This window comes from Pimephales promelas, chromosome 6, assembly GCF_988280905.1.
Source record: "Pimephales promelas chromosome 6, fPimPro1.hap1.1, whole genome shotgun sequence".
Lineage (NCBI taxonomy): Eukaryota > Metazoa > Chordata > Actinopteri > Cypriniformes > Leuciscidae > Pimephales > Pimephales promelas.
Window position 1 is genome coordinate 29,499,175 of NC_142774.1, and position 16,209 is coordinate 29,515,383.

Here is a 16,209-nt window from a genome sequence, read left to right on the forward strand (position 1 = left end):
GGTGGTGGGCATAGATAGATAGACAGACAGCTTATTATAGGTGATAGGTAGGCATATAGATAGATTGATAGTCCAAGTGAACGAGGTAGGCATAGATAGATAGATAGATAGATAGATAGATAGATAGATAGATAGATAGATAGATAGATAGATAGATAGATAGATAGATAGATAGGCAGGCATATTCGGTTGTTAAGTCTGACGTCACGCGTGACGTTTAGCCTCTTCCAGGTCCAAGCGCTCCGCTCGTCCATATCTAATTACAATGGCGGAACCTGTTAATTTATTTACAATCACGTCCTACTTTAGTGATGCACCCTTGGCAGTCAAAAAAGGTTTAAACTCTTTTAACTCCAATAGAGTGATTAGTGTAGCTCATCATTCAGGTGGCATAATTAAGGGTAGAGTCCAGGCATCAATGAAAAAGAAGGTTTACGACGTTGAGGTGAGTTAGCTGTAAGCTAGCTAGCTAGTTGACATACATAAGGTGATATTCCATGTTCTGGAAGTGGTATTTCAATATATATATATATATATATATATATATATATATATATATATAAATAGACCATTTCACAAGATGTAAACAACACTGGTCCAGAAGCATTTCCTGTTTCAGTTTGTAACTGTTTTCTTTATTTCACATGTAAAGAAAACATCTTAAAGATGTTTGTTTAACTTTTTGATTCAGTTTTAAATGGTCTGTTGGTTGTATTTTATCCAGCTTTTATGTAGTGTTAAAAAACTGAAACAGGAAGTGCTTCTGGACCAGTGTTGTTTACATCTTGTGAAATGGTCTATATATATAACAGGATTTCTATAACTGTGTATGTAAAAAACGAAGATTAAAAAGTAAAAATATGCAGACAGGTTTTATAGGGTTTAGTCAATTTAGTACATGATCTGACAGCCCAGGGCTAGCTACAGAAGTATTGTTATGATAAACAGCGCTGGCAGCAATGTGTTTTAGAAGTGTTTAGGGTGAGGGACGGGTTAAATTGTTTTCAATACAGGTGCACGTTGAGGGTCAGGCAGTCAGGTACAGCACATGCGAGTGCCCAATCGGCAGAGACAAGTGCCATCATATATGGCAGCTTTGTTGATTTGGGAATGTGTCCTGCACCGACGTGGAATGTGCGTGGAAGAAGGCTAACACTCCGAAGAGGGACGAAATTGCAGCCAAGAGAGTGTCTGAGATGACACCATCCACAACATGAGGTTTGTCATAAGTTTGTTGATGTTTTTATTGCTATAAATATTAAAAGTATTTATGAAACTCTTCTAACATAAACTCACAGTGTGTTGTAGTGCAGCTAAAAAAATATGATCATAAGCTTTATCACCATATTGAAATTGACCAATTGCAAGACATGTAATGGAGATGTACACTGTGATATTTATTTTTAATGCTTAGATTGTGTGCTATAAATAAATGATCATTACTCATTTTATTCATTTCATCATTATAACCAGTTGTATACCATTATTTCAGCCGGCATCAAAAGACCTGTCACCCAGGAGGACAAAGAATGGATCCGGGCATCCCTATCGAAGCTTGGGCGTTTTACAGGGATGGCGTGGATTTTGAGTCCAGAACCGCCTCAGGTAAGATTTTTACTTTGGTACTTTCATGTTCCCTTAAAATTAGCAGAAACATCACAACTACACTACATTAAATCAATGGCTATTTGGTTAGGGTTTTGAGATCCAACACAATTTTGTACAAAGTTATATGTTTAAAAATTTCTTGAAATTTGAACCAGGGGTTTCATACTGTGTAATATAGGTAATAAGTAACATTACATAATAAAGGCTCATGAAAAATTTGGTTAACTACACATATGTACAGTATGTATGTATGTATGTAAACCATTGCTTTCATTTCAAATGTATGTATATTTGAATATAACCATTGCTTTCATTTCAAATGTATAATACATATTTATTATTATAGTTTGTAGGCCCTTCACGCTACACACACATAACATAACTAAAGGTAACACCTTTACTTTACAGTGTGTTACATTGGTGGCATGTATTTGCATAGTAATAACAGTAAATGATGCATAATTACATGCAACTAACCCCAATCCTACCCTAACCCTATAGTAAGTACAGTTTAGTAAGTAAGTAAAGCCTGTTTTATGGTTCTGCGTCGAATCGACGGCATACCCCCGCAGACCCCGACAAACAGTCGACGTGACGCAGACAGCAAGGGCTTTGATTGGTCAGATTATACATAATTTCAGGAGTGTATTTTCCGATTTCCCCCTCCCGCTATAGCGCTATTTTTAACATTTGCACCCTCGTTCTGATAATTATAATACTCTTATAAAGAAAGTAAATAAAGAATTAAACTAAAAATAAAACTGTTTTTTTATTTCATCGTTAATATATATGTCTATATTCTTTTCTTTCTTTTTTGCACGCAATAAACTTCAATCAATCAAATGAAAATGAAAAATGAATATGCTGTATCTGGATTTTTTATTTCTTGAAAATATTCACATGATTAAAATCGCACTCTAATGACACTCTTTACATTGTCGTCTTCTCTGCCCTGGCTCGGCAGAACTGCGGATCATACACACAAGTCTTGTACAGGACCATTCAGCACATAGTTATAGGCATCTAAAGATTTATATGCCCTCAGTTTCTCTTTACGATCGGTTTCTCTATAAGGTAGGTGTAGAAGTCAGGCCACTCAACCGAGGTAACGTAACGTTAATCCTCTTAGATTTTCCATGCATTGAGTGAGCGTGTGAAGGCTACGGGTCTGCCAATCTGGTTCTGTCCGTTAAAAATAACTTTTGGAAATAACAATCGCGGTCCTGGACAGTGAGTGACCTTACACATTAAGATAAAATCTGATTTTCTCCAGTCATTGTTAAAAAACAAGCTAATAAAACTTGCTAACTAGCATTAGTGAAGTGGCCAGAGGGATCGTTCTGCCTCCACCTAAGCTCCGCCCACATAAAAACGTCACCATGTTTACCAACTGAAAAGGGGTCTCTATAGTGCATGATTAGTAAAGAGTTGACCACTGCTTCGAGATGAAGTTAATCAAGTCATTGACACTACTAACTAAAATGGTTCTACCAAGACAGAAGAGAGGGCAGCTCACAGTAAAAATAATAATAATAAAAAAATAATTATAATACTGTAAATGTAAGATTCAAAATATTTAAACAAACAGTCACGCAGGCATTTTCTGTAATTTTGGTATTTGTCATTTAGCCAACTGTCTTGCAAAAAGGGACAACGAATAATGTGTTTCAATAGTATTAGCATCTTGATCAGGTCGATTCTTTCTCTGAAGCTGAAAACGATTGTGGTTACTAATGTGATCCGGCCTTGAGTTGCTAGAGGCCTGATTGATTCAAACTGGTGTTATTTTACTGCCAGTGGAGTCTAAAAGTGTCTCTTTTTATAGGAAGTGTCTATTTTTACACAGTTGTTGTTTTTAACATTTTTTTTTCTTTCCAGAAAATAGAATTCACTATTTCATCATGTGACGTTTATTGATTTTAACCCATTTACTCTAGAAATGTGAATTTAAATGGCACAGTTTTAGTCAATAAAATAATAAATAGGAATGGAATATTAGTAAATAAACAAATTGAACAATGTAAGAAATTGACAGTTTTATTATGTATTAAACTGTTCAAAAGTTAGGGGTCAGTAAAACGGTTTTGAAATAATATTATTAAAATAACTGTTTTCTAATTTATTCCTTTGATGGCTAACCTACAATTTCAGCAGCAAGAGCAGAGACGTAACAAGCAATATATATAAGGCTTATTTATTTATTTATTTATTTATTTATTAAGTATATTTATTATATTAAAAGATTACAACTAAATCCCTGTTGTACCAATAGCTAATGGACTGATGGACAGTGCTGAATTGTCATGGTAACATTTCAGGTAAGGATAATGAGGAAATTACATTGTCTTTCATTGTTTCTTTAGCCAAATGCGTTCCAAACTGCTACATTGTCATTGTGACACGCAAGTGCCCTGCTCCCTCCAAAGTCCTCACTTCAACGGCTCTGCCCTTTGGAGTGAGTAAGGCATAGGGATGCACACTTCCGATTTGAATTAGCCAACAGTTACACGCATACCTCGCTTTCTCCCAAATTCTATTCACCTGCACCTGCAGCACATCACCATTCCAGTCAGCTCTCCTTCATAAGCCCCTCTCACTCCTCAGTTGTTGTCTATTGTCCCTTGGAATACCGATTACTTATCTGCATCCTAGTATTGCTAGATTTAGCAGCGAACTGTTTATCTGACCTCTACTCGAATTAATTTTCTGATAATCTCCCTGTTCTCAAGCAGTCTCTTTCTGTAAATCCTTACCTGTGCTCAATGATCTCCTGTCAACCCCTAGCTGTGCTCCATTGATCTCTGTTCACCATTACCTGTACTCCAACTCAGCTGTCCTGGAGGCATGTTACATAAAGATCCTAACTTTAGAATCCCATCTTATCTGTTTGGTAACCATGGCAATTTCAGTTAGAATCTTATTTAGGAAAAATGTATTACAGAATGACATTTCTTCTTAAATGCAAACTCCTGAAATAAAACCGAATAACATAGACTTATTAAGAAATTACTGTGAATTCATGTTTTAAAGACTGCACATCCTGCTTAGGTTATGTTACGTGACTTAGTTCAAGCCGCCAGTGCATTCAGCTCAATGTCTGTGCAAATGTAAGCAGTAGTATTATATATAATGTTGTTGGATACAGCTGATTAATCTCATATATAAGATGTAGGAGTAAGTGTATTAACCCTCAAGCAAAGCATTTCAGTTTACTGATGTTCAGCTCAAGCAGTGCAATCCTCAATGTGCTTTGATTGGATTATATGAATACAATTATTCTACATTTGTCTACTTGTAAACATTGTTATTGGATTGTAGATATCATGCTGGGTATTTTTTTCTTTTACTCAAAGTATTTTCATTGACAAGATTAAGACTGTAAACAAGCCCTTTGACCTTCCTGAGTTTGGAGCACCCACTCAGATTTCCCATTATTCCCTTCCTTGCTTTACCTGTCTGGCATGATTCTGGTAAGATAATGTCTTTTCAACAGTTACAGTTATTGCCACTCTCACTGTCATCAGCCTGGCATTGTCTCTATCCACTATTTTTTGCTCCCATCACTTCGATGGAGATGAAAATAAAACGATAGTGAGTGAGTGGAGATGTGCAGATGCCATTAAATCATCAGTCTCTGAACAGACTGACTCGGTCCTGTTACAATAACAGATCTCGCTGAGAGTAGTTTGCATTACAATCCTCTCAGACTGTTTTCCCTCATGTTCTTTATTTTCCCTCTTAATCATCCTCGTATTCATTCTTTCTCAAACCCACTCGTGAGGTCTATATTTATCCCTCTCTCAGCTGCGTATTCACTCGTGCCTCAACGCCTTACTTTGCCCTTATCTTTCACCGATGACAGAATTGCACAAATCTTCCTCAAGTGGACCTTGTGAGTTCCATAACTGTGTGTTTGTGTGTTGAAGAACTGTCTATTATACAGTGTTTGTGTATTTTTTTTTAAGGCCTCTTTGTGGCGGACACACAAGTGATGCTCTCATCTTTTTCTTTCGGCCCTAATTTGAGTCCACAGTCCCATTTCAGGTCCCAAGCACTTGACCTTCTCGGTACAAATGCTGTTGGCAAAGCATTTTTTTAAAATTATTATTACAGGAATATTCTGAGTTCAATTTAAATTACAGTGAAGTTGACATGAAACAGAAATTGTAACCTTCTTTTCTTCTCCTTTGTGATGCGTGAATGTGAAACAACTTATTGAACAAGAAAAAAATTTAGTATAAGACCATATATGTCCATCACTGATTCAATTATTGGCCGGTCATCTTTTTGCTAATTGCTGTGACAATTTTATTGCTTAGCCCTCACACCAGTATGTCATCAGAAAAAGAGATGTCATTGTGACAGGGTGAGCACGGTAATGTTTTTGAATAAAGATCCTGAGGGCACATTATTTTTTATTTTTATTTTTTTTTTTAATAATAATGGGCATGGATAAATCATGTAAAATAAACACTGCAACCTTCCACAAAAACAAGAATGTAAAATTTAGATTTCATGGTGATTTTAAGCTAAATTTACACAGTGTTAATTATCACAAATCTATTTTAGAATTTTCCCTTTTCCTTAAAGGAGTAGTTCACTTTTGAAAAAACTTTTGCGGATAATTTACTCACCCCCATGTCATCCAAGATGTCCATGTCATTCTTTCTTCTGTCAAAAAGAAAAGCTACACTGTGTGATTTTTACCCCCATCTAGCGGTGAAAAGCTATATCGTCATCCAGTGAATATTAGTTTCTGTTCCTCTCAATTACAATTTCGTTTTAACTCCTACGGTGGCCAATGTAGTCCAAGATTAACATGGTTTCCAGTTCGACCTTGTCCTTGATTGTTAACTCAAACGTAAACGCGAAAGGTGAAGCTTGAATTAACGGGTATGTCCCTCTTTGGCTAATGCACTTTCAAGATGGAGGGGCAACATGGCGACCGACCGACATTAGAACCCCTTACCCGTATGTGTTTTCAATGGCATATTATACACTCACAGGAATACGTTATTACTTGAATGAAGTAAATATACATTAATGAGCACATATATTTTTGAAAGAACTAAGTGTTTTTAGCTAAGAATAAACTAAAAGAGTTACACAGTGTAGCTTTAAGGTTTTTGATGAAAACATTCCAGCATTTTTCTCCATATAATGCACTCCAGTGGGAACCAAACGGTTCAAGGTCCAAAAGACACTTTCAGTATAAATTGCAAACTGTTCAAAGGGCTTTAAACGATTCCAGACGATGAATAAGGGTCTTATCAAGCGGAATGATCGCTCATTTAATAAATAAATAACAAAGTTTAAGTTTTAAAAGCTCAAATGCTCGCCTTGCTCTGTTCTGTGAGGCACATTTGGTTCATTTGGTTGAAGTCATGTGGTTCATTCAACGAACGAATCGAACGAATTGACTCGGAAAAAGATTTGTTCATTTTGATGAACAGTTCGAATAGGACAGTCACGAACGTGCATCGCAGTACAGAGCAAGTCGAGCATTTGAGCTTATAAAACTTAAACGTTATTTATTTTTTTTAAATGAGCGATCGTTTCACTTGATAAGACCCTTATTCATCGTCTGTAATCGTTTAAAGCCCTTTGGACAGTTTGCAGTTTGTCCTGAAAGTGTATTTCGGACCTTGAACCGTTTGGTTCCCACTGAAGTGCATTATATGGACAAAAATGCTGGAATGTTTTCATGAAAAACCTTCATTTGTTTTCGACTGAAGAAAGAAAGACATGGACATCTTGGATGACATGGGGGTAAGTAAATTATCAGCAAAAGTATTTTGAAAAGTGAACTACACCTTTAAACAAGGTAAGGTACTTGTAATAGAAGTAAATGTGGCCAATTTGGAGTATTTAAATCAGAAATAGCATTATAATTTATTTATATTATATATTACATTGTTGGTGAGTTTTTTTCCCTTTCTGTGAAACTGATTACTCAGCAGATTTTATTGTGATTATAGAGAGTAGTGGAATTTGGCCAAATCGTTTGTGTGGCTATCAGCACCAAACACACACATTCACAAACCCAGACTGAGAAGGCAGGTCAGTTAAATTGGTTGGCAGCCACAATCCGCTAACAGATGCAGTCTATTAGCGCAGACTGTATTCACAAGGGGAGAGAGAAGGCGCTGGGAGAGTGAAAGACAAAAAAGTCAGCTTAATAATCACGCAGCAGGAGACGACAAAGGAAATTGCCTCTCAACTTCACACATACACATAACTGGTTCTTACAAACAACACACTTTATATCATAAAGTGTGTGTGGTTCGCAGTTGGGATTAAATGAAGGTCTTTCTCTCCATGAATATGAATTGCTTCTTTGATGTTGCAAAATGAAACAGGGTTCAGATCACACAGTAGAATTTAGGTGACGTGTAAATTTAACTTCACTGAAGCACAGGCTGTTCCTCTCATATTTGGTAACAAACTGAGAGGCTTTTTAGTCTTTCGAAAAAGATTAAGATGAGCCTTTGCCCTGAAAGACCTTCTCTGATGCTTTGATTTCTGTCAAAAAAAGGACAAAATTCACTATTTAATCAATCATTTTAACATTGTATGAAGCTGGTGCTTAATTACATTGATTGATGATAAATTCATGCAAGGTATTTTGCAGAATGATTTAAATGTCATAATGTGTTTACACGCCATAGATTATTCTGGAACATTTTTACAGATTTATTTATCTCAACCCCTCCTAAAACTGATCGTTTCTGCTGCCAGCAAATTTAACCGTGTTAAAAAAAGTTTTTAAACTGTATATACAACATTAAATGATGTACATCAGTGTTTTATGGTAATTTATTACAAATATCACTTTGTTTTGTTTTTGTACAATACTTTGGTCAGTGTAAGCTGAATTTAAATGTGCATCACAACATTGTTTTGTTTTCTGAATATTTATTTATTTTTGTTCTTAAATGAACCTTTTAGTTTTGCTTTGTGGTAGTCAAGTCAAAAAAGAATGGAAGAATATGCTCTATGCACAACTTACTTCCACATTCTGTAAAACAGATCGCATCGCTTCTGGTTCAGGTCTTTTGTATGTGCTTCATGAATAATTTTTTTTTTTTTGCGGTTTTACTCAAGATAACTTAAAAGGAGCAAAGATTAGCATTGATATTTAAACTTTTTTTTTTTTTTTCTTCACAGTAACGTTTAGATATTTAAATGGAATAAAACGCCAATAACAAAGTGAACTAGGTGGGTGATTCTCACGAAACCATTAAAACACCACGGCACTAATGATTTTAAATATTAAACATGGTATTTAGTGATATAAAAAAGCACCACAATAAAGACAATACTGATCTCTACCTTGCACAATGTGTAATTTCAACATGGGAATAATTTTATTTTCTATTTTACTGTATTTTCTGCGAAAATTCTCATTACCGTAATGCGTCCAACTCAACTAAATGTATGTTATGTTGCAGTTTAAACAAATTAAAATAAAAAGAAATTAGAAAAACAATAAATGGATGTTCTATTAGATTATTTCAGATGGCAGAAAAAATAATTTACTGAATATTCATGTATGATAAAAATGTAAAAAAGCAGGAAAATGACTTGTCCATGACTGCGGTTCTCATGCTCCGCAACATTTTTTGAGGACTGTTAAAACGCACATTCAGAATTTAAATAAAGTATGATTTTGAATAAAGAAGGACATGGGCCAGTTCCTTCAAGATGGCTACTAGGTAAGAAGATCTCTTTATATTTCTCCAATTAAATGTAAATATTCACTTGTCAGAATGTGTACGCGACATTTTGATTATCATTACCGAAACGAGTAGTTTTCTACATTTAGAAAAAGGATAGATTTACAATTTTTTTATAAAAATGTACTTAATTAATGTCTAATTATATGCACTGAGTAAAAAATTAGAAAGTCATCATGGATTCTCTTTTGTTAGCAAAACATACCAAGGTACCTCATCCTCCGAAACACCATTCTCATATACTGCAACCATTTAGGGCAAGTTGCGGTAGAGAGAACTTCTGTTTCGGAAATGAGAATTCAATCATTGCGTACTACTTTTAAATATACCTTATGGATTAAATATGAATTTAATTTTTTTCTAACTGTTGATATTTTGCTACATGATTTGTTTCATTGTAGGCAGTCAGCAAGTGAGAAAAAAAAAGTTTTAGCCAGGTTGACAAAGTTCAGGGAAAAAATATACAGCAACCCAGAACTGCTCGAGGAGTACAGAAGGAAGGAGAGAGAGCGGTTAGGTTTGGAGATGTTGCAGGTGTAATCAGCAATAAACACTTTACAGTCCTATAAAATGTACAGGAGTGTGCACCAACCCACCCAGCAACACACAACACAGCCTTTTAGCCACTATAATAACAGGGCTATATAAATAAATTTTCAGCAGATTAATATTAATAAAAAACTTTAAAAACTTCAATAGTTTTAATTAATAATACATTAATAATTATAGTTCTAACCCTAACTATCCTGTTCCTGAAAACGTCTGTTAGGTCTACCTAAAAAACTTGAAACACGCTTTATTTCCGTTGTATCTTTATTCTATTGTATTTATTTGTTCTTCTGTTCACTGCAAAACCCAACAAGTTAAGCTAACTCGTTTCATTTGAGGAAACTGATTGCCTTAATTCAATTAAGTTTATAAAAACAATAGTTATGACGGAGTACTCTGAACTTATTTTACTCGAGTCCACTAAAACAATGATATTTCTTAATACACAATTAAACTTTACACTGCATTTAAATACTTTATATAGCTGAAACTTCATTTATTGAGTAAAAACAGTGAAATAACAAACTTTAAATGAAATCAGAGCACTTGCAGTTACTGCTAGCTCCCAATATCACACATAAAGTAAAATACAATAAGTTGAGCTAACTCGTTTCATTTGAGGTAACCAATTGCCTCAATTCAATTAAGTTGATGAAAACAATAGTTATGAGTGAGCATTAGTGATGAACACCTGCTGTTAACCAGCAGAATCACAGAGGGAAAGATAAACCCAAGAAGTAAAGCTGTCTTCAGACACAGTCTTAGATGAAATCAAATGAAGATAAAAGATGACATTAAATCTCTGAAGATCTCTGCAGATTATTACTACTGACCAGATTGACTTTATATCTGTCAGACATCTACATAAGTTGCTATTGAGAATGGACAGAGGCTTAGATGATTTTTTGATAGTGATGATGATGTATTGTTTCATTTAAAGACACCATGACAGTGGTCAGTGTTTGCTTTAGTTAGGCTCTTGACCCTTGACTTTATAGACCATTTCACAAGATGTAAACAACACTGGTCCAGAAGCACTTCCTGTTTCAGTTTTTTAACACTACATAAAAGCTGGGATAAAATACAACCAACAGAACATTTAAAACTGAATCAAAAAGTTAAACAAACATCTTTAAGATGTTTTCTTTACATGTGAAATAAAGAAAACAGTTACAAACTGAATCAGGAAGTGCTTCTGGACCAGTGTTGTTTACATCTTGTGAAATGGTCTATAACACCAGATTTTCTCTGGCTGTTGAAACTGAGTGTTTATAAAACACATTTGTTAAATGAATAGGGAAAGGAAATATGATCCTGTGAGGAAATATGATCCTGTGTTGATGGTTATGTTTTGATGATAAAAAATATTAATTAGTGACTTGATTCCTTGATCTTTTCAGAGCCTAATCTCTGAATAAACATTGATGTATTACTTGTATTATACATTATAGTAGAACTGTGAATCATCATATGAATCTCAACAATGGTGACCATTAAAAAATAATTCATGCTGGGAGCCATGGATAAGTTTTGTATAATGCTAGTACCCAGCATGCATTGCAGCTTGAGTCATTTTTAATGGTCACCATTGTTGAGATTCATATGCTGATCCTTGTTGTCTGTGTGAGTCTTGGTAATTCAATACATTGTCTGTAAAACTTTTGCTGCACAAACTGTTTATTGCTCTTTTAATCAGAGATTAGTCTCTGAATGAGATCAGTGAATCAAGTCTCTAAATGATGATTGTCACCATGAATCTTTAACAATCAACACCCATTCATACTTTTCCATGAATTTAGTGCCATAATTCTTTTATAAACACTCAGTTACTATAGACCTTATGTAGCCCCGCCCCTTTTCAGATCTGCGCTCGTTGTCTTTTGACTTCCGGTCTGTATATTCCCATCCTCACCAACCTTGTCATAAAATCAATTTAAATGACCATACGATTCCTCCTCGCTCGCTGCTTTGTCGACGGCGGCCGCGCGGTGCGACACTCGTGTCTTGTGTTGCCAGATTGGGTGGTTTTTTTTCTGTACATATTAAGGCCTGTTTACGTGCGTTTTAGCCGGGTTTTCGGAAGGCTCTATAGAAATCTGGCACCCTATTGTCCGAAGTTAAACTGAGAGAGCGTGCGTTCACAGACACCAGAATGAACAAGTTCACAGTAACGTTCATCAGGCAGTTTCTCCATATTTAAGAACAGCTATACTATTCCCTAGGGCTGGGCGATATGCCAAAAAAATTATCACAATAATTTTTTTATATCAGTCGATATCGATATCGATATCGATAACTATAACGATATATGTCAAATCTTTATTTCTTTCAAGTTTAAAGACAGATTTTTGCTCCTAAGTGAAAGTTGTATAAACCAGTGTTAATTGTGTTTTTAAACTACTCTTTAAATGTATGTTCATTAACAAAAACAGTAAGATCGGTTTTTTGTTTTTTTTAAATGTAACGACTACATTTTATTTGGTAAAAAGTAATATTCTGACTGTTTGAGTAGTATTAAAATTAGTCTCATGTATTTAGATCATGATAACCACAGATAAAACCAGGTGTAGCCTATAACATAGCACCTCACTGTCATGGCAAAACTTTATGGTTTCTGTGGTATTTGTATTAAAAACAGTAGCCTAACAGTTAAATTCATTATTAAATACTGTACTTATATTCTATTAGTCATTTAATACATTGTCTACATTAATAATATTATAGACCATTTCACAAGATGTAAACAAGACTGGTCCAGAAACACTTCCTGTTTCAGTTTGTAACTGTTTTCTTTATTTCACATGTAAAGAAAACATTTTAAAGATGTTTGTTTAACTGTTTGATTCAGTTTTAAATGTTCTGTTGGTTGTATTTTATCCCAGCTTTTATGTAGTGTTAAAAAAATGAGACAGGAAGTGCTTCTGGGCCAGTGTTGTTTACATCTTGTGAAATGGTCTATACAATTCAATATGTATATCCCACATTTCATGGTGCAGTTAATATTACTAGGCTAACCTTACAGTAAATCCATGGTAGGCTAAATGGATTCAGTATCAATTCAGATTCTGACTGGATCGTTGCACGCATTGTTTTTCCTTTTTGTCAGCGGTGTTTCATCTGCCTTTAAACTGGTTTTAACTTTACATTTGTGTTCTTCGCTGAACTCAAGCGCTTCTCACTGGATCTCATGAGCAAGACGATCAGAGTGTAAGGCCGGATTCACATATAGCGCCTAAAAACGCGTAGAAAACGCTGGGCGCGCCGCATTCTCTATTTTTCAAAGCGCCAGGGCGGTTGCGCTTCAGTTGGTTCTTGTCACATGACCTCTCGTGTGCGTATGGTGCGCTTGCGGTATTCTGAAAAGTTTAGATGTTTTTATCTAGACGCGGCGCGGACGCGCATGGAAAAAACGAGCGCGTCGCACCGCGACCGCACCGCTTCCATTATGAGTGCGCATACCGCGCGCCTACATTTGAAATAACGAACTTGAGGGCGCAAAAGACGCGATATGTGAACCGGCCCTAAGTCTGCATGAGCTCGCGCCGCGCTCAGTGCGCTGCCGTTTGGACTTTGAGCCGAGCGGATAAATGCTCCGTGTGGCTGGCACACGCAGTTCAAATGAGTTTCATTCCGCTTTTGGCGCATAAACATTATCGAACATTTATCAACCTCTTGATTATCGTTTTATTGAGAAAAAATATATCGCGATAATTATCGTTTTATCGCCCAGCCCTACTATTCCCTCTACATTCATTAAAAAGAAAGATTCAGTAAAAACTAATTTATGTTGTAAATACTTTCTCTTCTTTTTTGGCAATATTTTCCTCTCATTCATCTCTTCTTTGCAGCCAGGTGTATACATTGACAAATATTTCCAACAATAGGCATTTACTTAGTTATGAAGAGGTAGAAGAATGAAGAGGTTTGTCCCTCTCTGAACTTTTATAAGTTATTGTTTAACGAAATATTAAAGTTATTTATTTTTGTATTTTTTGTTGTTGTTGCTAATGTTATGTATTGAAGCACTACAATATAAAACAGATTTGAAATTGAATCCATGATTTTGCATATATTATACATTTTTCCATATTAAATCTAGACATAGTAAACTTATTATCATTACCGAAATAATCAACCTCATTTCCAAAACTCAAGTTTCATTACCGCAACAGATGATTATTAAATCTTAATTTAATTAATATAAAATGTGTAGTTTGATTTTAAATGCATGTACAGTATCTACACATTATGTTCTTTCAGGTTTGTCACATCATTTTGAAAATGTGTCAGGTTTCTTTAAAATATATTAAAAAAAAGATTGTAAATTGTGGAAGGTGTTGCGGTAATGAGAGAAATTAAACAAAAAATTTAAATAATGCTAATTTAAAAATAAATATTATTTCAGATTTCTAAGTAACTGTGCATGACTGTTAATAATCTGTTTTTAAAAATGTGAAATTTTATTTTATTTTCTAAGAGTGTTGATGTTTTCACACTGTTGCGGTAATGAGATTTTTTAGGACTTGTTTTGGAAATTATGCTCAAAAAGGTCTTAAATTGTAAGTAAATGTTTTTAAATTAATATTCACAAATTCTCCAGACTTGGTTTCTAATGTCTGATTTGTTTTTTTGTGAATTCAAGCATTTTTTAATTTTCATGTTTGAAATTTTTAAAACCAAGATTTCGTGAGAATCACCCAGGTAGGTTAGCTGATTACCTTAAAAAATCATAGATATCGTAGTCAGTTCTTACGGCCGTTAACACTTTCTCTGACAAGCGGATGCGATGAGACCCGTTTTCCTGTTTGGTCACGTGACGCTCGGCATAAAGTCTATATCATAAATAAATAAATAATATGATGTATTATATTTTAATTGTAGTGAATGTCATTGATCATCTCATAACAAGGCCACATATTAAGGTCTTGGTAGATTAGATGGTAAGTGAACAATCTGTTATCCTAGTTAACATGTTGGATGCACAAGAAATGAGCAGGAATTAAGATCTGAGCGCCTTTGACAGGGGCCAAATTATGGCAAGGTGACTCCAATACACAATTTCCTGTTACACATATTAAGACAATGGACAATGGTCGCACTCCACTGAGAGTGATAGCTCTAAACGTACAGCGAGCGTGTATCACGAGTAAACACACACTCACAAATTTCATATAGTGGCACTGAGAGATAAGCAGACACTGTCACTAGAGCATAGAACACACACACGCACAAACTCTCCCTCTCCCAGGTCTGTCCGAGAGGCACAGCATGGCAATGTGACAAAGCAGGTGTTAAAGGGATAGTTCACTTTGAAATTAATTTTTGATATGTTTTAGCTTACCTCAAGGGCATCCAAGATGTAGGTGTCTTTGTTTCCACAGTTTTTTCAAATTGACATTTTTCAGTCAAACCGTTGTTGTCTATCAGTCATACACTGGAGGCTAAGGGGGTCCACCAAAAAGCATGCACAGAGAAGTCAAAATTAAACATGATTTAATGACTCGTAAATGTAAGTACACAATGATGGCCTAAGACACGAAACGAGCGGTTTTTGTGAGAAAACGAACAGTTTTTATATCGTTTTTTCCTCGTGTAATCACAGTGACGTCCAAGTGATCTGAATCAGTTGTGCAATGTCCAACTGAACCGAACTGAATTAGTTCAATGTTACGCCGGAAGTGATCGCTTGCGTGTGACGTCACTCAATATTGACACGGAGATCTTGGAAGTTTTACCTTTTACTAAACATATTTAGATGTACCGAAATCATCTTCCATTGCGGTTTCCCGTATATCTAAATATGTTTAGTGAAAGGTAAAACTTCCGAAATCTCTGTATAAACCAGGGCCGGAGTGGGACTCATTTTCAGCCCTGGAGTTTCATGCCTTAGACCAGCCCACTTTAGTTCCCGACTGACTACATTAAAATAATGTAATTAAAACCTCAGTATATAAACAATAGTGCCCTGTTCTGTACAGCATTGTAATTCATTGTATTTTTTCAAAAATATTATTTTCTATTCAGTGCAATAGCCGGGTATGCTCCCCCGGGATTTTTTTTTTGAAAAATAAACCATTAAATGCACTTTCTGGAGAGTTTTGTGCAAAGAAATATAGAATAAAAGTAGGTCTAGCAAAGTCTTATATTTCTGTAAGTCACACAGAATAAACACAAATATGGCTGAATAGATTGCTAGCTGAGAAACACTGCTTTAATTATTGTATTTATGATGACTTTGTGAAATGTTAACTAAAGTATAAGGTTATTTGGCAAAATTCATTCTGTAACATACAGATCTGTATAATGCTGTTGTTTT

General features: G+C 35.1%; 1 long non-coding RNA gene across 1 annotated transcript in view; it reads left to right on the plus strand.

The window, feature by feature from the left end:
• The first annotated feature begins 1,115 nt into the window (after positions 1–1,115).
• Positions 1,116–16,209, plus strand: part of LOC148978742 (uncharacterized) — a 98,279-nt gene continuing 83,185 nt past the window's right edge. The window contains exons 1-2 of the long non-coding RNA XR_016169030.1: positions 1,116–1,218; positions 1,493–1,605. This is a non-coding gene — a long non-coding RNA (uncharacterized LOC148978742). The remainder of the gene's footprint in view (positions 1,219–1,492; positions 1,606–16,209) is intronic.